General features: G+C 37.4%; 1 protein-coding gene across 6 annotated transcripts in view; it reads right to left on the reverse strand.

Moving 5' to 3' along the window:
* mtmr2 (myotubularin related protein 2) overlaps positions 1 to 20,825 on the reverse strand; it is a 143,338-nt gene that overhangs the window by 98,104 nt on the left and 24,409 nt on the right. The window contains exon 2 of one of the 6 annotated variants that reach the window (XM_072263417.1): positions 7,265 to 7,376. The exons of the other annotated variants lie outside the window; for them this stretch is intronic. The gene's annotated coding sequence lies outside the window, so the exon portion shown is untranslated. The remainder of the gene's footprint in view (positions 1 to 7,264; positions 7,377 to 20,825) is intronic. 6 annotated transcript variants of the gene reach the window in all.

Consider the following 20,825-nt stretch of genomic DNA (forward strand, 5'->3'; position numbering starts at 1 on the left):
ACATGGGCAACAACTTGCTCTCCATATCGTACTGCCAGGTTTGCGTATCTAGACAGCTAGGACACAATATCCATGATCAACTCTGACCAACAGAGGCCCCCACCTCACTTTGTGTTTAGTTTATAATAATATTTCAGCAAATTATATTTTTAATATTTAGTTAAAATCATTTACATCTATTTCAATTATTTAAAATTTTTTTCTGATTTTCAAAGACATTGAAAAATCCCCGTGGAACTTCCCCAGTTTTATGTCTTTACTGCCCCAATTGCCTCCTATGTGACTAAAACGAACCAAGCCAAAAACTGGGCCCGGTGATACCCAACCTTCATCAGCCATCAAGACATGACCAAGATGTCTTTAGGTTCTTGTATTGTAACATAATTTGAGGAAAATAAAACTTGTAGAGCAGTCCACTGATTAATAGTGACATAAAGTTATCATGTGGATCAAAGAGAATTTTAAAAAACCATCGTTAGCTTCTCTTCTCAGCAGTAAAATACAGATTAAGGTGAGTTACAAGTAAAATCACTCAAAAATATGTTAAAGTCAAATTGCAAATACTTCTCCATAGCCATTAACACAAGTAGATAAGCTTCCCCAAGAATAGAAGTATCACAGAACAAACTGAAGATATTCATGCACTGGAATGTTAAACTCCCTATCAACCACACAAGATTTTAGCAAACCATTTGTATAGCAAAGGGGTTATCAGATTTTCCCCAAACTACAGAGAGTACCATTGACTTTTATAAGTGCAGTGTGCAGTGACAGGCTGCTTACCAAGCTAAGAGCCCATGGTGTTACAGGAAAGTTACTGGCATGGTTAGAGCATTGGATGATTGGTAGGAGGCAGCGAGTGGGAATAAAAGGATCCTTTTCTGGTTGGCTGCCAGTGACTAGTGGTGTTACGTAGGGGCCGGCATTGGGACCGCTTCTTTTTATGCTATATATTAATGATTTAAATGATGGAATAGATGGCTTTGTTGCCAAGTTTGCAGATGATACGAAGATTTGTGGAGGGGCAGGTAGTGTTGACGAAACAGGCAGGCTGCATAAGGACTTAGACAGATTAGGAGAATGGGCAAGAAAATGGCAAATGAAATACAAAGTTGGAAAATGCATGGCCATACACTTTAGTAGAAGAAATAACTGTACAGACTATTTTCTAAATGGGGAGAAAATCCAAAAATCTGAGATGCAAAGGGACTTTCGAGTGTGTCCTTGTGCAGAACACCTTAAAGGTTAACTTACAGGTAAGAGTTGGTGGTGAGGAAGGCAAATGTAATGTTAGTACTAATTTCTCTCTTTCAATATTTTTATTAGTCTCTGCATAGAAGAATACAGAATACAAGAACATACATATTATAAGTCAAAAGAAAAGAATAAAATAGTACCAAATACATTGTATGAAAATACAGTTACAATCACAAAACCCTGCATTCATAAAAATTAAATTGTAATATTGAAAGATAATAATTTTGTTATACAGAAAAACAAATCTAAACCCACTACCAAAGTCAGAGCTGTTAGGAAAGGCAAGAAAAAAAGGGGGAAAAACCCTTATCATATAATATATTATTAGCCACCATCTGTACTTTTACAACAAATCAAAGGTTTTGAAAATAACTCAAAAATGGTCCCCACATTGTCTAAAGTTCTTGGCTAGATTCAAAAACTGAACAACAGATCTTCTCTAAATTTAAGCATGACATAACATCACGTAACCATTGAGCATGAGTAGGCGGAACAGTATCCTTCCATTTAAGCAAGAACACCCTCCTAGCTATAAGAGAGATAAAAGCCAAAATATGCAAATCAGGTGTCTCCAAAATAAAGGAAGTCTTCTCCTCCAACAATACCAAATAATGCGGTCAAAGAGTTAGGCTTAAAATTTACCTTGAAAAGTACCAAGAAAGTTTGGAATACTTCCTTCCAGTATCTTTCAAGGCACGGACATGTGCAAAACATGTGAATTAGTAAAGCTTCTCCATTATTACATCTAGCACAGAAAGGAGATATATTCGAATAAAAACAAGATAGCTTATCTTTAGACATGTGAACCCTATGAACCACTTTAAATTGTAAGAGGGAATGACGGGCACATAACGATGGTGTTAACCAATTTAAAAATTTCAATCCAAGTTTCCTCAGAAATTGAAGTCTGTAAATCTTGTTCCCAAAGATTTTTAATTCTGTCTATAAGAACATTTCTCATTCCTAGCATCATACCATAAATACTGGACATTGAACCATCACAAAAATGTTTCAAATTAAAAATTACATCTAATAAGTCCTTATCGAAACTTATAGGAAATATATATAGTTGAGAATGCAGAAAGTCTCTAATTTGTAAATAACGAAAAAAGTGAGTTTGGGGTAAAATATATTTAGCTGACATTTGCTCAAATGAAAGAAGACTTCCTCCAACAAACAAATCCTGGAAGCATTTAATACCCAATCTATCCCATTCTTTCAAATCTGAATCGGTCATCGAAAGTTTAAAAAAATAGTTAGAACAAATGGGACTAGACAAAGAAAATCCCAATAGACCAAAGAATTTCCTAAATTGTACCCAGATCCTCAAAGTATGTTTAACTACCAAATTTTCAGTTAGTTTACTAAAGGATAAAGGGAGTGAGGATCCAAGAAGAGAAATAATAGAAAATTTATTAACAGAGTTAGCTTCTAAAGAAACCCATATTGGACAGTCCTCACAGTTAATATAATAGGTCCAAAACGTAAGATTTCATATATTGACTGCCCAATAATGAAACCTAAAATTTGTTAAAGCTAAACCTCCCTTCTTCTTAGATTTTTGAAGATGAACTTTATTTAGTCGAGAATGTTTGTTTTTCCATATATAAGAAGAAATAATAGAATTGAGAGTATCAAAAAAAGATTTAGGAATAAAAACAGATAATGCCTGAAAAAGGTATATAAATTTAGGTAAAATATTCATTTTAATAGAGTTAATTTGGCCAATCAAGGATAACGAAAAAGGTGACCAGTTTGATAGTGTCCTTTTTACAAAATTCAGTCAGTTAAGAAAATTTTCATTAAATATGTATTTATAATTCTTGGTAGTTGTTATACCCAAATAGGTAAATTGATTTCTTACAATTTTAAAAGGAAGGTTAGTATTAATTGATCACAAGTTATTCAGAGGAAAAAGTTCACTCTTATGTAAATTCAGTTTGTGTCCTGAAAACTGGATAAAACAAGAAAGTAGAGAAAGCACAGGAGGTAGTGAAGTCTCAATATTAGAAATAAAAAGCAATAGGTCATCAGCATAAAGCAAAACTTTATGAACAGTCCTTCTCCTTAGAATGCCAGTAATATCATTAGATTCTAGAAAAGAAATGGCTAACGGTTCTAAAGCCAAGTCAAAGAGCAAAGGGCTCAGGGATAACCTTGTCTAGTTCCACGCTGAAGTTTAAAAGGTCTGGAATATTGAAAATTAGTAAGGACTCTAGCAGAAGGAGATAGATAAAGTAATTTAATCCATTGAATAAAATCGGGCCCAAAATTAAATTTTTCTAAAGTTTTAAATAAATAATTCAATTCAACCCGAACAAAAGCCTTCTCAGCGTCCAAAGAAATGACACATTCTGATATCTTCTTAGAAGGGGAATAAGCAACGTTTGATAAACGATGAACATTAAAGCGAGAATATCGATTTTTAATAAATCCCATCTGATTATCAGAAATGATAGATGGTAAAATATTTTCAATTCTAAGGGCCAGAATTTTAAATAGGATTTTAGTATCAACACTAAAGTAAAGAGATTGGTCTGTATGAAGAGCATTTGGTTGGGTTCTTATTCTTTTTAAGAATAAGCGAAATAGAAGTTTCATAAAAAGATTGTAGCAATCTACCCAACTTAAAGGAGTCCAAAAAAACTGCACATAAATGAGGTAAAAGCAGTGAGGAAAAAGCCTCATAAAATTCTGCAGAAAATCCATCAAGACCCAGAGCCTTCCCCGAGTGCAAGGAACGTACAGCCTCGGCAATTTCCTCATACGAAATAGGTTGATCCAACTGTTTTCAGTTATCAACAGAAAGTGTAGGAATGTTTAATTGATCTAAAAAAATTATTCATTACAGTGTTATCTTTGGGAGGGTCAGAACTATAAAGTTTAGAATAAAATTCTTTAAAAATATCATTTATTTCTAAATGGTCAGTTGTCCTATCACCATTGGTTTTACAAATTTCTTTAATTTCTCATTTAGCTATAAAGGTTTTTAATTGGTTAGCCAATAATTTACCTGTTTTGTCTCTGTGGACGTAAATTTGACTTTTATCTTTTAAAAGTTGAGTTTCAATTGGATATGTTAAAAGAAGATCATATTTAGTTTGAATTTCAACACACCTTTTATATAAAGCAGGATCTGGATTGATTGTTTTAACTGATTAGCTAACTCAATTCTCTCTTTATTAGCTTTTTTCTTGACACTTGCAGTATAAGAAATAATTTGACCTCGAATAAAAGCCTTAAAAGCATCCCATATAATAAGACTAGAAGTCTCTTCCAAAGTATTCTCTTCAAAAAAAAATAATTCGTCTCTCCAGAAATTTTAAGAAATCTTTATCAGATAACGAAGTTAAATTAAAACACCAAGATCTGTTTCTTTGAGGAAGACCAGGGAGATTTAAAGATAAAAGCACTGGAGCATGATCGGAAACAGCAATTCCTTTATATTCATAGAATTGAACTAAAGAAATCATTTGACTATCAATGAAAAAAAAGTAATCAATCCTGGAATACATATGATGGACAGGAGAAAAAAACAAATACTCCCTATCTAGTGGGTGTAAGAAACGCCATACATCAACAATACCGCATTTCATTAAAAAAGATTGAATAAACAAAGCTGATTTATTAGGTGTCGCTGTTTTAAAGGATGACCTATCTAAAACTGGTTCTAACCAGCAATTAAAATCTCTTCCCATCACCAATGAGTAAAGGCTCAAATCTAGCAGAAATGAAAAAAAAAAGCTAAAAAAAAATCCTGGATCATCTGTATTCGGAGCACACAGATTGGCAAATATCATTAATTTATTATCTAATTTTCCTGACACTATGACAAAACGCCCATTAGTATCAGACACTACTTTTGTTGGACAAAGGGAACTGTGTTATCCATAAAAATCAAAACTCCCTTAGACTTAGCCTGGAACGAGGAGTAAAAATGCAGTCCTTTCCATCTACTGAAAAGACGTAAATTGTCACAATTATGTACGTGTGTTTCTTGTAAAAAACTAATTGGGGCTTTAAGTTATTTAATATAGGCAAAAATCTTATTCCGCTTCACAGGGGGATTTAATCCTTTCACGTTAAGACAGTAAGTTAATAGTATGACGCATTACTAATACTATTTAATAGAGAAATTAAAGTAATAACCAGTAAAATGAACATTAAGACCAAACAATAAGCCATGAAATAGAGTAACCAAGCAACAGATTTGGCTAACATCCCAAAACAGCTCCCAGAAAGAGACACCCACCCCACCAAAGTCAGAAGGCCAGCCAAAGGAAGGCTGGCAGCTACAGCTAATGACATCACCCTCCCAAAACAACCTGCTGAATCTGACTCCTAATTAATTCCAAGGTCAACTGTATTCTAGGCTAGACTAAATAACGGCCAAAAAAATCTTAACCCTCATAACAAGAACACAAATAGATTAATTATTACACTTTCAAAACAATAGAACGAAAAATACCCAAACTAAGCCATACTGATTTTAAAAAACCTCGAGAAAAATGTATAAAATAATAAAAAACTTATCAAAATTCATAACATATAATCACACTCGGTATTAACTCATTAAAATCTAATTCTCTAAGTAAAGCATTTAAATCACAAGGAAGTTTAGCTGCGAAGGTTCACCAAAAGTAAGAGAAGCAATTATTCATATAGCAAGATAGTAAACAGTCAATCCATTGTTTTTAAGAAATCCCGGCTTCTTCACTCGAGTGAAACCATTCCTTAGAACCATCTTGCTGAGTGATTCTAAGACAAGCAGGTTAACAAAAAGACGGCTTTAAACCTTTGTTATAAAGTTCCGACATAACCTCTGAATTTAGCACGCTCATTCATGACCTCGGGTGAAAAATCTTCCACAATCCTAATCTTCTGACCCTTGTAATCAATCATTCCTCTCCGATGAGATTCATAATTAAACATTCCTTTGTTTGAAATTCATGAAAACAAATTATAGCTGATCTGGGTTTGGCTCCCAGAGATGGTCTGGGCACGGGCAATCTATGAGCTCGATCTTGCAAACAGTTTTGGGCTCCTTATCTAAGAAAAGATGTGCTGGCATTGGAGAGGATTCAGAGGAGGTGCACAAAGATGATTCTGGAAATGAAAGTTATTATACGAGAAACATTTGATAGCCCTGTGTCTGTACTCACTAGAGCTTAGAAGGACAAAGGGGGATCTCATTGAAATTTTTTGAATGTTGAAAGGCCTAGACAAAGTAGAATTGGAAAGGATGTTTCCCCTAGTGGAGGAGTCTAGGACAAGAGGGCACAAACTCAGGATAGAGAGGTGTCCATTTAAAACAGAGATGTGGAGATGCCAGAGTGGTGAATTTGTGCAATTTATTACCACAGGCAGCAGTGGAAGCCAGGTGTATTTAAGGTAGAGCTTGATAGGTTCTTGATTGGAGATGGTATCAAAGGTTATGAGGAGAAGGCTGGGGAGTGGGGCTGAGGAGGAAAAAAAAAGATCAGCCATGATTGAATGGCAGAGCAGACTTGATGGGCCAAATGGCCTCATCCTGCTCCTATGTCTTATGGTCTTATGGATATTCATTTAAAATATTTTATAAGAAATCTCCAATAGGAGCATAAGTATCACAAGTTGTGTCTTTAAATTCAAATTGGACTGTTGAGATTTATACACTTTTTACTCTTCATTTCCCCTACCGCTCACTGAGTCTGAAGGTACCAAATAAAGCAATAACCTATTCCCCAAAAGAACATGTGGATCAGAGTCAAAGCTAAAGCACCACACTTACTTATTTATTTGCTGGTAGCTTAAGAGTGGGGAAATAATCCTACTTGATGTAGTAATGGGAAAAGACGACACTAAGTGGTTTCATTGAAAACCAGAAGGCAAGACTCTGATAAATATAATCAATTGTTTTTGAAAAGTCATGCTACTGAAGAAATCCCTAAATAAAACATTAACTGAAAAGCCGAACAAAAATTGCAATGTTGCAAATCTGAAATAAATTGAAAAATTTTGAAATTACTTAGCAAGTCAAGCAACATCTGTGGAGGCGCATCATCAATCATCAATGTCAAGTGCTTCTCTTTCCAAACTTGCTGCCGAACTTGATAATTCTTCTAGCATTAAAGAAACATCTACTTTCAAGATAAAACATTTGTAAGAATTTGTAATGAGATCAAAGACACTCAGCTGCCAAAATGTTTTTGTATAATACAACATACAGCAAGAGATCCTACATATTTTACAAGAACATTTGTGAACTAGGATGAAAGAAGGATCCATGTCCTAAAAATACTTATTAGACAATGCAACCTACTACACCTAATGCAGCATTCATTAAGTGGCAATTGCACAAAGCAAGCACCAGACAATGATCATCTTTCATAAGAGTCTCCTAGTGAACATTTGATGGCATTACCATGCTGAATAGTTCTAGAGGAGGTCACCATTGACTAGCCATGGCTGTAAGTACAGATTGAAGGCTGCAACAAACAACTTAAACCTCAAAATATTTCTGATTTTAAACCACTTGCATTCTGCAAGGGTGCCCTCTATTAATTGTAATCTCACGTTTTGTTTAATTTAAGATGTACTCCTAAATAATTTCCTCTCTATTGCACTGTGTTTGCCTGTGCTTAGTCATACAAGAGTAGACAGATTACAGAGGCTTGGTTTAGAAACATATATTCATAGTTTCACTCATGAGTTAGAGCAGTATGTGAGATTCCAGCTTTATCCTATGTGCAGTAAGATCAAGGAATTTAAAATACCCTAATATTTGTGACTCAGTATTAATACTTGACTTAATCTTATAATGATCAAAGCAATTAGTTTGAACAATATCTGCTGTCCAGGTCTTACCATCATCTATTGACTCAGTAAGATATTTTGAATTTAGGTTTGATTATTAAATCAGTCTATAACCATTACAGATCAAATAATGAACCAGAGGCAAGTACTAACGTAGTGTCACTGCCTAAACTAGGAAAATTCAAAAATCACCTACAACATGGGTTGCACGGTAATGTAGTAAGTTAGCACAACACTTTACAATACCAGCAACTAGGGTTCAACTCCCTCCGCTGCCTGTAAAGAGTTTGTTTATTCTGTCCATAACTACTTGGGTTTCCTCCCACAGTCCAAAGATGTACCAGTTGGTAGGTTAATTGGGCATTGTAAATTGTCCAGAGATTAGGCTAGGATTAATCGGGGATTGCTGGGTGGTGTGATTCCCAAAGTCTTTAGAGGCATCTAAAACACTCCTTTTAACAATGTACCTTGCAGGTTCAGGTTTCTAAAACTGCTATCATTAAGATATGAAGTAGTTAGCAAAGACACTTTTGTGCATGATCTGTTCCCAAAATAGTGGTTAAGGTCATGCTGATTCTTAACCTCTCAATGAAGCCATGTCTCTGACATGGCTTCCAATTCACTGCTCACTGTGACAGAGACCATTTAGAAACCTGACTTATGAAGAAACTATCTAATTTACTTTGACTTCAGTGAAGAATGAGTGGCAGCTGGGGCACTAAGATTAATGAGCGTTGCCAGCGTTTAACAAGTGCAGAGAACTCTTGACTGCACCCTGCGCCAAAAGGGGCCCTTCTAAAAGTTCAGACCTTTGCATCAGCAGCGATTTTTTTGTAGTTTCTTGAGGATCACAAGAACTTCCTCATGATGAATGCTATATTTTCAGGATTTTTTCATTATCACATTCCACTTGGTCACAGATTTTCAACAGCCTGCACAACTGGTGGAGTAGTTCCGAGGGTTGGTGCTGTCTTTTATTGATTCTATTATGGATTTATTGGGTACTCCTGCAAGAAAATGAATCTCAGGGTTGTATATGGTGACGTATATGGACTTTGACAATAAAGTTACTTTGAAATTGAGAGAACAGCTTGGACTTCTGGGTCATCAAGGGAATGGCGGCGTAAGGAAAAGGTCTCTCGACAAAAAAGAAGGTAAACTGCCCCATAATCGAATTTAGACAAATACTTAATATTGCATAACTATATTAATAAAAGGGGCAAGGATGATGTCTAAGAACAAGATTAAAAAGTCTGCTCCGAAGGCTGATAAACATAAAGAGACGCAGCAAGGCGACGGGCCTAGCTCCCCCACGGCAAGCCAGGACGGAGATAATGAGGGGGAATCGGTGACTCTGTCCTTGATTCTCGGAGAGATTCGCGAGTTCCGACAAGATAACAGCAAACAGCTGGAAGATATTAAAGGAGAAATAGTAAAAACTAACTCGCGGATAGATAAAGCCGAAGCGAGGATTGTTGGAATTGAAGAGAAGCTACAAAACGCAGAGGAAGTGATAGCAGAAATGCTGAAGCTGCAAGACCAGCTCCAGTGGAAACTAATGGATCAAGAAGGCCGCTCGAGAAGGGAAAATGTGAGTTCCCGAAGGAACTGAAGGTAAACCCGGATTGATGATTCCCTTCATGGAGAAGCTACTTAGAGAGAACCTTGATATACTGGCCGCAAAAGACCTACAGATAGAAAGAGCTCACCGCGCGTTGGCACCACAGCCTCCAGCAGGCGCCCAGCCCAGATCGATTCTGGTCAGATTTCTCAGTTACAACGAAGGAAGAGGTGCTTAAAAGGGCATGGCAAAAGAAAGGTTTCATGTGGAACAACTGTAAAATCAGCTTAGACCACGACTACACACCGGGGATTCTTGCCAGACGGAAGGAATATACGGAAACACGTAGAGTCCTGAAGGAAAACAACATCAGATTCCAGACCCTGTATCCAGCTCGGCTGAGAGTCTTTTACGACGAAGCGACAAAAAACTTATGCTACGGTGGAGGAGGTAACATTGGACCTGGCGGACCGGGGACTACCTATTAAAGTTATCACCCAACCGGAGTCGCTACTGGAGAGGATTCGGCAGAAGTCGTGGCAGTTAGTGGGGCGAGGACGCTCCACTCGAACCAGAGTGTCAAACTACAAGGAAAAGCTGCAAATATTCAGACGCGAATGTACAGAGAACACAGATTAATTAAGAGAAATGACTGAAAAGAGTAAATCAGACTTAAAGGTAAAATGAAAACTGGTAACTGAAAATAAACTAGATGGAATAACTTGAATGATAGCAATATGGTCGAGACATAAATAGGAGAAAATTCTCTATGATTATTCAAACTGCTAAGGGCCCTCTAACACAGGGTGAAGATAGAGGTTATCCCTCTGAACTGAGGCGGGTCGGTGCTCAGGCCTCACTGTGGGAAGTCGGGAAAAATTTTCAAATGTTGCACGTTCAAAAATGTCTAGGGTGTGGTTATATGTCTTGGTTTACTGTTGAGAAGGGATTGCTTACTGTTTGGTTAGAAAAGGAGAATTTTTTTTTCTACTAGAGAAAAATGCAAACTGAATTGGTAAAAATAATTTCCTATAATGTTAATGGGGTTTTGAATCCAATTAAAAGAAATAAGATTATGTCTAAATTGAAAAAAGAGAGGACACAAATAGCTTTCCTCCAGGAAACACATATGAGCCAATCTGAACATGGAAAATTAAAAAGAATGGGCTTTAAGCATGTATTTTATTCATCATATAAATTGAGTCACAAAAGAGGGGTAGCTACTTTAATATCAAGTACTCTTAATTATGAACATATTTCAGAGACTAGAGACAAAGAAGGACGGTTCGTAAAAATCACAGGAAGAATAGAAAGTACAGAAATAACATTGCTGAATGTTTATACTCCTCCAGGTTGTGAATGGTCATTTTATAGACACATTTTTGACCTAATGGTCAGTTCTCAAGGGGTAGTAATTTGTGGAGGGGATTTTAATATTAGATTAAATCCTATATTAGATTCTTCAAGAATAGTTACTCAGAATAAACCTCTGACTCGGAAAGTGAATTCATTGATGGAGGAGTTGGAAATTATAGATGTCTGGAGGGAATTACACCCTACTAGTAAAGATTATACATATTACTCTTTCCCTCATTCAGCCTATTCAAGGATAGACTATTTCTTTATCTTTAATACAGATAGACTCAGGATAAAAAACTGTAACATTGCAACAATTGATCTGTCGGATCATAGCCCAGTCTCTATGTCTCTAATCCTGGAAAGGAAAATGAGGAAAACACTATGGAGGCTAAACTCACATATATTCAATAACCCGAAAGTAATGGAGAGATTAAGGGGAGAAATCAAAGAATATCTAGACCTTAATGACACGGGAGAAACATCACCAGTGATCTTATGGGATACATTGAAAGCTGTACTGAGAGGGAAAATTATTTCCATTACCACTCACATGAAAAAAATCAATGCACAAAAATTAGCAGACCTTCAAGGAAAATTAAAACAACTTCAAGTTGTAGATAGCAACAAGAGTAATTCAAATCGAAAACAGGAAATTAGGAAATTGCAAAGTGAAATTGACGATATTTATACATTGGAAACTCAAAGAAATTTTCTTTACCTGAGACAAAAGAATTATGAAGTAGGAAGTAAATCAGCTAGATTATTAGCATATAAATTACGAAAACAACAAGCAGACAATACAATTCATAAAATAAAGAATCCAAAGACAAAGCTTGTGGAGAGTACAATAGGGAAAATTCAAGAGAGTTTTGAAACATATTATCGAGAGCTGTACTCCCAACCCCGGGCCCCCAATGAGCCCTATATAGACAGTGTATTGAATTTTTTAGATCTACCTAAACTTACAGATTTACAAAATGAAAGTTTATTAGAACTAGTAACTGTCAAAGAACTGAACGTGGCCATCTCTAGGTTAAAGGCTGGAAAGTCCCCGGGTTCTGATGGGTTTACCTCAGAGTGGTACAAGTCTCTGAAGACACAGTTAGCCCCATTACTACTTAACACCTTTAATTGGATCTTGCAGAGAGGAGAAACTCCACCTTCCTGGAGAGAAGCGATTATTTCAGTTATTCCTAAAGAGGGTAAAGATAAACTAGAACGTGGCAATTATCGGCCAATTAGTGTTCTTAACTTAGATTACAAACTATTTACATCTATATTAGCACGCAGATTGGAAAAGCTTTTACCTGGCCTAATCCACTTAGACCAGACTGGATTTATTCAACAAAGTCAAACACAGGACAACATAAGGAGAACTCTGCACATATTAGAACAGGTTAATAAGAACGAGACAGAGACAATGGTAGTAGGATTGGACGCTGAGAAAGCTTTTGATTCGGTTAGTTGGGCATTCCTATACAGAGTGTTAGGAAGATTCGGCTTTCAAGAAAAGTTTATTAAAGTAATTCAGACTCTATATGACAGCCCTACAGCCCGAATTAAGATAAATGGGGACCTCTCTGACTCCTTCATCTTAGAGAGAGGCACTAGACAGGGATGCCCAATTTCTCCTCTCCTTTTTGCGCTATATATTGAACCACTTGCCCAACTAATAAGACAGAGCGAAATCGTAAAAGGTATCAAGGTGGCAGGGATTGAAAACAAAGTGGCGTTATTCGCAGATGACGTTTTGGTCTATCTGAGTGAACCAGAAAAATCATTTATAGGATTGTTTACACTGTTGGATGACATTGGGAAAATATCAGGTTATAAAATAAATGTAAAGAAAACGCAAGTTATGTCCCTAAATTATACACCATCCAAAAAATTGCAGGATACATATGATCTTAAGTGGGAAGCTAAATCATTAAAATATTTAGGAATAACCCTGCCGAAGGATCTTTCAACACTGTCACAGGTAAATTATGGGCCATTAATCTCAGAGATAAAAGCAGATATGCATAGATGGAATCTTATCCCCTTTTTAAGTTTAAATTCAAGGATAAATACTATAAAAATGAATATTCTTCCTCGGTTATTGTATCTTTTCCGTACTTTACCGGTGGAGGTGGATGATAATCAATTCAGGGAATGGGACAAATGGATTTCTCGCTTCATTTGGCAAGGAAAAAAACCTAGAATTCGATATAACACCTTACAGTTAGGGAAGGAAGGAGGAGGTATGGTTCTTCCTTGCCTGAGAAATTATTTTTATGCCTCACAGATAACCCCTCTGTTATATTGGTGTAATAGGGAATATAAGGCTAGATGGAAGGAAATAGAATTTGGATTAGTTGACAGTTTTCCTCTTCAGGCCTCAATAGCTGACAAAGGATTGATGGCCCAGTTGGAAAAATTTAAAAACGCTTGGATAAATCTTACATTAAAAGTATGGCAGAAGGTGGTTAATTCATGTGGAATTAATAACATGTTAAAACTCTTTAGATGGTGTGCATATGCTATCGAATTCCTTCCCAACAGAGGAGATAAAAGATTTGAGCTATGGATAAAGAAAGGTCTTACAACCTACCTCTCATTTATAGATAAAAGAGTATTACAAAGTTTCCAAATCCTGCAGGACAAACATGGTCTAGAACATAATGACTTTTTTAGGTACCTTCAAGTACGAAACTATGTTAACCAGAGTTGTAGATATACAGACCTATCAACAGTAGAATTAGAATTTTTCAAGATTCTGAATTCGGCTTGCAGTTCAATACCTAGTAAATCAGTTTCTCGATTATATAGTGCACTCTCCCATGCTAAAAATGTAAATACACTGTATATTAAAGAGAAGTGGGAGAAAGAAGCGGGGTTGGTACTTTCAGAGGAGGCTTAGGAGAAAATCTGCAGCTTTCAATGGTCCTCGACTAATTCTTTGACTTGGAGAGAACATTGTTGGAAAGACATTATAAGATACTTCAAGACCCCATATCAGGAAAAATATAAAGATACAAATGTGATGTGTTGGAGAAGGTGCGGCTCCAAGCAGGCAAATCATTTTCATATTTTTTTGGGATTGCACTAAATTAAGTCTATTTTGGGAAGGTATCATAGGATATTAGTTAAGGTACTTAGGTCCCAGATACCTCTGAACTTTGAGACGCTCTATTTGGGGCATGTATTGTTTCTTGAACAGAAGGAAGATATAAAGTTGCTGCAGGCCCTCTTAGCGGCAAGTAAGAAATCAATCACTAGAAAATGGCTAAATCCAATACCACCTACATTAGAAGATTGGTACGAAATTATCTTGTAAATATTTAAAATGGAAAAGTTGACTTACTCCCTGAGAACTCAAAAAGAAAAATTTTATCAAATCTGGAATAAATGGATTGAATATATAACCCCAATGCGAGCAGACTTTAGATGACTCTCCTAATGATTTATACTGCTCTTCTCATCAACACAGTAATATTGCTAATGTAAGCACCCCTAGTCTAAATGTTTGTTTTTTTTTGTTTTCTTTTGGAAAATAGAGAATTAACACAAGTAAAGGGAAAGATTTGGGAAAGGGATAAAAAAATGAAAAAATTAAGTAAATAAGTACATAGGGATTGGATAATTATGTCTGCGGGCAGGAGCAAGCATGAACAAATTAGGATATAAACACCTACAATGGTTGATACATAGGCTTATATACAACATTTTGGACCACTGGAAATGGTCCAGAAGGGTTATATGGAAACTATTATTACCATTTTGCTTAACAACTAATTCCATTACTTAGCCTAATAGGTTAGATTTACCACAGTACATAATTATCTATTTAAATGTTTATTTTCCTTTTATATCATCTCAATGTGTACTTAAGAATGTATAAATAATTGTAGTTTTATACATATAAAAAAATGGAAAAGGTTATATGTGTGAAAAAAGTACATGATATTTATGAATTCCTTATCCAAATAAAAATAAAATTTAAAAAAAAAATTGAGAGAACATAGGGCACCTTCTTCCTCGGCTTCTGCATCAATGGCACTCCTACCACAACCTCTAGGACTGATAAAAAAAAGAGAGCCAGGAAACTGGTGGAATCATTGTGGAGTATGCTAATGCTATTCTCAAAATGAGGTTCAGCTGTGTGTATCGGTCTGGGGTACCCTCATAGTTTATGCCAGTGATGTGTACAGATGTCAGCATTGTAACTGATCACAACCCAGACAACAAATACAGCAGCACCGTCAGAGAAGCAGAACACAGGCATAATCTGACGAAAAGCAGGACGAAGAGCAGTAGGAAGATGTAAAACCACTAGATGCAAAACCAAACCAAACACAAACAGCTACATATCTTCACAAAAAAAATAATAGGCTAAAGATATCTGTACAGGCTACAGGTAGCTCCCTCACAGTGTCTCAATTTTCAGAAGGAACCTCCTATGCCAATTTCGAATTCAACTAAGTGACCCTCTCCAAATTACAATCCTCAACACCACATAATACTTTAATGATTACTCAGGGGACGCAAAGAGATACACAAAATTCCCCTTGCATGCTACCTCCATATCTCCTATAATAAACCCCTGGTTACTATAACTTGAACAATTTTTGTTTACAAATATTCTGTATTACTTAATTTCTTGCTAAATTAATCTCAAATTTTAGCTTCTTGCTCTGTATCCATTTGCCAGCTAAGGGTGTCACTTAAAACTCTCTGAATCTTTGGGCTTTATACTTGCCCTTGCAGCATCATTGATTTCTTTTAAACTATTTTACTTAACCTGCAAAGATGCCATGAATAGATGACTTTTCCAATGGGTAGAAATTTTATTTCTTTGTAAAATGTTGATTTTTGAAGTGCATTCATTGCATCACCTCAAACATTTCAAGTATCACCTTTAACTTCTGACAAACATTTTAATTTGTCCTTGATGCCTCTTATTTAATTTCAAGATTTTCAACTAAGCCATGCAGTTCTTCAATAAAATATAAATTTCTGTGATTTCCTACCATATTCTAATAATTTTTCTCTGTTGTATTCTTTAATTTTTGGATGGCAAGGTGGAGATGTGTCTCTACCAAAGAAGGTGTAAGACACTCCTTCCTTCCATTAGTCTGCATGTCACCCTTGGCCAAGGTGCAGCACCTGCTAAGACCCCCCGATCAAGGTCACGTTAAGCCATGGGAGCAGGTTGTGGATGGTTGCATGAGCAACTGCTGCATATCAAGTCCTGGTTATGCGACGACTGACACCAGGCAGAGAACCTCTGAAGAGTATTGATAATGGCTGGGGTCACCTGTCTTATAAAGACACTGCCCAGAATAAGGCAATGGCAAACTATTTCTGCAGAAAAATTTGCCATGAGCAACAAATCATGGTCATGGAAGGACCATGATCGCCCATGTCAGATGACACAGCATATAATGAACAAACAAATTCCTTATTTTGAGATAACTATGAAGGCTTTTAGAATAGGCCTGCTCCCTAGTTGGTTACATGACACACTTCTTCAGAAAAACACCCTGAATCCATCTTCTCCTCCTCCAAACTTCTTTTGATAATTTGATTTGCCCAGTCTACATGAAACAGAGGTCTCCCATCATTACTTCAGCTAAAACTTTGATAAAGCTTTCTCCAACAGCAATGACGCTGTTAGGGGGCTAGTAAACCATTCTCACACTCACTTAGCTCCAAGATAATGCATTGGGAAAACAAAACCTTTACAGGGTCTAATTTTTAATCTCAATACCTAACCAAGTGTAATTAGATAAAATTGTGGTCATTCAAAGCTAATAATGCCATGTGTGGTCAATGAAAATATTGTAGCAGGGATGGTCACTGGCTTTCTTTGTTTGTATTGGGTATCTGAAATCCCACTTAGTAGAGGAGAGCCCAAGGCTCCTGTACCTTCATTTATCTTTGAGGAATTGCCAACGCATAATATCTGACAAAAACAGGTTAGGATTCAGAGGTTGCCACATATATGAAAGAATTTGACTGTTCATATTTGTTTTTACTAAAGATAGAAAGACAGAAATATTTCCATTCCACAATATAAAGCTCCAAACCTGTAATGTTGAGACCCTCATGTACAATCCAATAAAGACAGGCCCAAGTACCACCCTGTCATCATAGGTAGCAAACTCAGATGTTTTGACATTGACAATGCCACACTAAGTGAGGCATGACAGCAGAAGATGATCACCTTAAATTGTGTCTCTCTTCTGGCGAGGCAAAATGAATAAGGAATGTCATTTTCACAGAATGAATTTACTATCAAAATTGAGTTGGTCTGGTATCTTAGCAATTCAACCTTTTGCGTTTTTCCATCCCCAATGCTTGGAGTATGGCCTTGCACTGTTTCACCAGAAATGAGCACAAGACATCATGACAACACATTGGTACAACCACAGGACTCTGCTAGATTGAGGTACCATAAAGATGTTTGTGCCACCCATACATGAGAGGCAGAGGACTGCTAGCCCAACCATTGCTCAGTCTATTCCATTGTCTCCTTCAACCTGCCTTCAAACCGTCAACATTAGTGTCAAAATTCCCAACGATCACACAAAGCTCACTTTTCTCACATGGTGTCTCACAAACAACTAGGCAACACCCAGTTTACAGAAACTGCTAAATTTTTACATCTTATGGGCTGCCCTGGAGTACGTCAGGATCAGCTTATGTAGAGGATGAAGGAGCAATTTATTTGTAAAAGCAAAGTGTTACTGAACTGGAAGCTTCACCTCCCCTCAAAGGAACAGCTTTGCAGGCAACTGAAGGATGAGGTTCGGCAACTTGGCAACAGTACCAACTTCTGCAGTGCTGTAGAAATCATTAATGGCCCAGGCACCCACGGGCCCACCTTATAGAGAGCCGGGAATGGGGCAACTCATCAATGACAGGAAGGGAATCAACACACAATGGAAATGAACACTTTGAAGACTTCATCAACCATAAGTCGATCCTCAAGACAATTAATCAGTGCAGGTATGTGGCCAATCCTGAATGAAAAGTTGCAATGATCATATTCCAATTCAAAAATATGGCTATGGCAGCAGATTAAGATTCTGAAGCTCATTACTTGAAGAGCTTCTGTCACATAAGCTGTACACAGTCTGATCACCTACAGAGGAGGATATCCTACAGGTCCTCAGAAATGATATTGTTGGGATTCCCTGATTCCATCCATCCATCCCAAGGTACAGTGGACATCATCACTGCATGGTAACCCCAAGAAAATTGCAGGAAGCAGCACCAGCCTTGGCCTTTATCAATTCTGAGAAAGTTTGACTTAGTCAATCAGTAAGCACGGTGGGACCCTCTCCTCCAACTGAACTGCCTATAGAAATTCAGCCCTTTTTACAATTACTGCATTATAGCATATGAGCCACAATATTAGCCAACAGGTCTATAACAAAATTATCCTGAATGAAGACTGATGTCAAATAAGACTGTGCATTGCCCTAACACCATTCTCCTATGTATTTTGTTTCAGTATTTCACCTCATCTCCACAAAGTGAGGCAAGCCTTCACTGGCAGTTTCATTGAATCATACAAGAGACTAGGGCTTACATTCAACATTGCAAGTCAGAGGTACACTACCAACATTTTAATGTCAGTCCTCATTGAGGATAATTTTGCTGTACCATACTGACCTCTGACAATAAATGCCCATATGACATGACTCTGGAAAACGTGAACAATTTTCCATATTTCAGGAGCTACCCATCAACGAACACGACGTGGATGATGAAATTTACACTGCATTCAATGTTCCACCACATTAATTGAGGAGAAGTTGAGGAAATTAACATTTACAGACCTCAGAAATGGTACAAAAATCATGATCTACTACCAGAAGTGATCTCTACCCTTCTATTGCTGAATTTTCTCCAAGAGGCACCTCCTCTTGTCCTCACCTACTACCCCATGAGCCTCCACATCCAAAACATCATTCCCTGCAACTTCTGCCATCTTCAACGGATCCTACCACCAAACACATCTTTACCTCCACCCCCCCCCCACCTTCCCTTGTCTAATTGTCTTTCCCCACTTCCGGGCACATATCCCTGCGAGCAACACAATGCAACACCTGTCTATTCACCTTCTCTCTTACTGATATATGTTGCCTTGACTTTCCCTTCCTGAAGTCCACAATCAATTCTTTGGTCTTACTGACATTGAATGCAAGATTGTTGTTGTGATACCATTCAGCCAACTGATCTAACTGACTCCTGTATACCTTTTTGGCAGCGATTCCACCAACAGTTGTGTCATTGCCAAATTTATAGATGCTGTTTGACTTGTGCCTAACCACACTGTCATGGATGTAGGGAGGATAGAGCAGTGGACTAGGCACACATCCTTGAGGCGCACCACTTTTGATTGTCTATGAGGTGGAGATGTTACTTCTGATCCGCACCGACTGTGGTCTCCCAGTGAGAAATTCCAGGATCTAGTTGCAGAGGGAGAAAAAGAGGCCCAGGTGTTGAAGCTTGTTGATTAGTACAAAGGAGATGATGGTGTTAAATGCCGACCTGTAATCAATAAACAGCAGCCTTGCACAGGTATTTCTGTTATTCAGGTAGTGCAAGGCAGAGTGGAGAGCCAGAAAGATCGCATCCACTGTAGACCTATTGTGACAGTAGGCAAACTGCAGCGGGTCCATGTCCTTGCTTAGGCAGGAGTTGGTTCTAGCCATGATCAACCTCTCAAAGCACTTCATCACAATAGTTGTGAATGCAACTGGGCAATAGTCACTGCAGAAGCTCACCCTGCTATTCTTGGCTAATGGCATGATTGATATACTTTTGAAGCAGTTTGGAACCTTTGACTGCAGCAGTAAAAGACTATTGTTGTTCCTTTCTCGCACCTTGTGGCGCATCGGGCAGCATTTTTGCCCTGGTTTTGTTGAAGCTGAGTGGCTAGCTTGATGCTCAACCCAGCATGGATGGAAAGCGTGCAAGGAGCCGGCCAGATTTGGACTCAGGACCATTCGCCTCAAAGTCCGGTGCCGATGCACTACATCACTGGCCAGCAGTGAGAGATTGAGATGTCCTTGAACACTCCTGCAAGTTGGTTGGCACAGGTTTTCAGTGCCCTGCCAGATACATCATTGGAGCCTGATGCCTTGTGAGGATTCACCCTCTTGAAAGATGTTCTGATATCAGCCTCTGAGATAGTAGTCATAGTCATACTTCATTGATCCCGGGGGAAATTGGTTTTCGTTACAGTTGCACCATAAATAATTAAATAGTAATAAACCATAAATAATTAAATAGTAATATGTAAATTATGCCAAGAAATAAGTCCAGGACCAGCTTATTGGCTCAGGGTGTCTGACCCTCCAAGGGAGGAGTTGTAAAGTTTGATGGCCACAGGCAGGAATGACTTCCTATGACGCTCTGTGTTGCATCTCGGTGGAATGAGTCTCTGGCTGAATGTACTCCTGTGCCCACCCAGTACATTATGTAGTGGATGGGAGACATTGGGAGAGATCACAAGGTCACTAGGTGCAGTGGGAAGTTGCACAGGTGTAGTTTATTTGCATAAAAGGAGTGTGCTCATCTGGGAGTGAAGTATTACAGCCATTTTCAATGTTAGGTTTTGTCTTGTTGGACACAATGGCCTACAAACCCTGCCAGAGTTGATGCGCATCCAATTCTATATCTTTCTTCAGAATTACTTTAATGCTTTTAAAATAGCCTTCTGTAGATCATAGTCATACTTTATTGATCCCGGGGGAAATTGGTTTTCGTTACAGTTGCACTATGATAATAAATAGTAATAGAACCATAAGTAGTTAAATAGCAGTATGTAATTTATGCCAGTAAATTATGAAATAAATCC

Source organism: Mobula birostris, chromosome 7 (genome assembly GCF_030028105.1).
Source record: "Mobula birostris isolate sMobBir1 chromosome 7, sMobBir1.hap1, whole genome shotgun sequence".
Taxonomy (NCBI): domain Eukaryota; kingdom Metazoa; phylum Chordata; class Chondrichthyes; order Myliobatiformes; family Myliobatidae; genus Mobula; species Mobula birostris.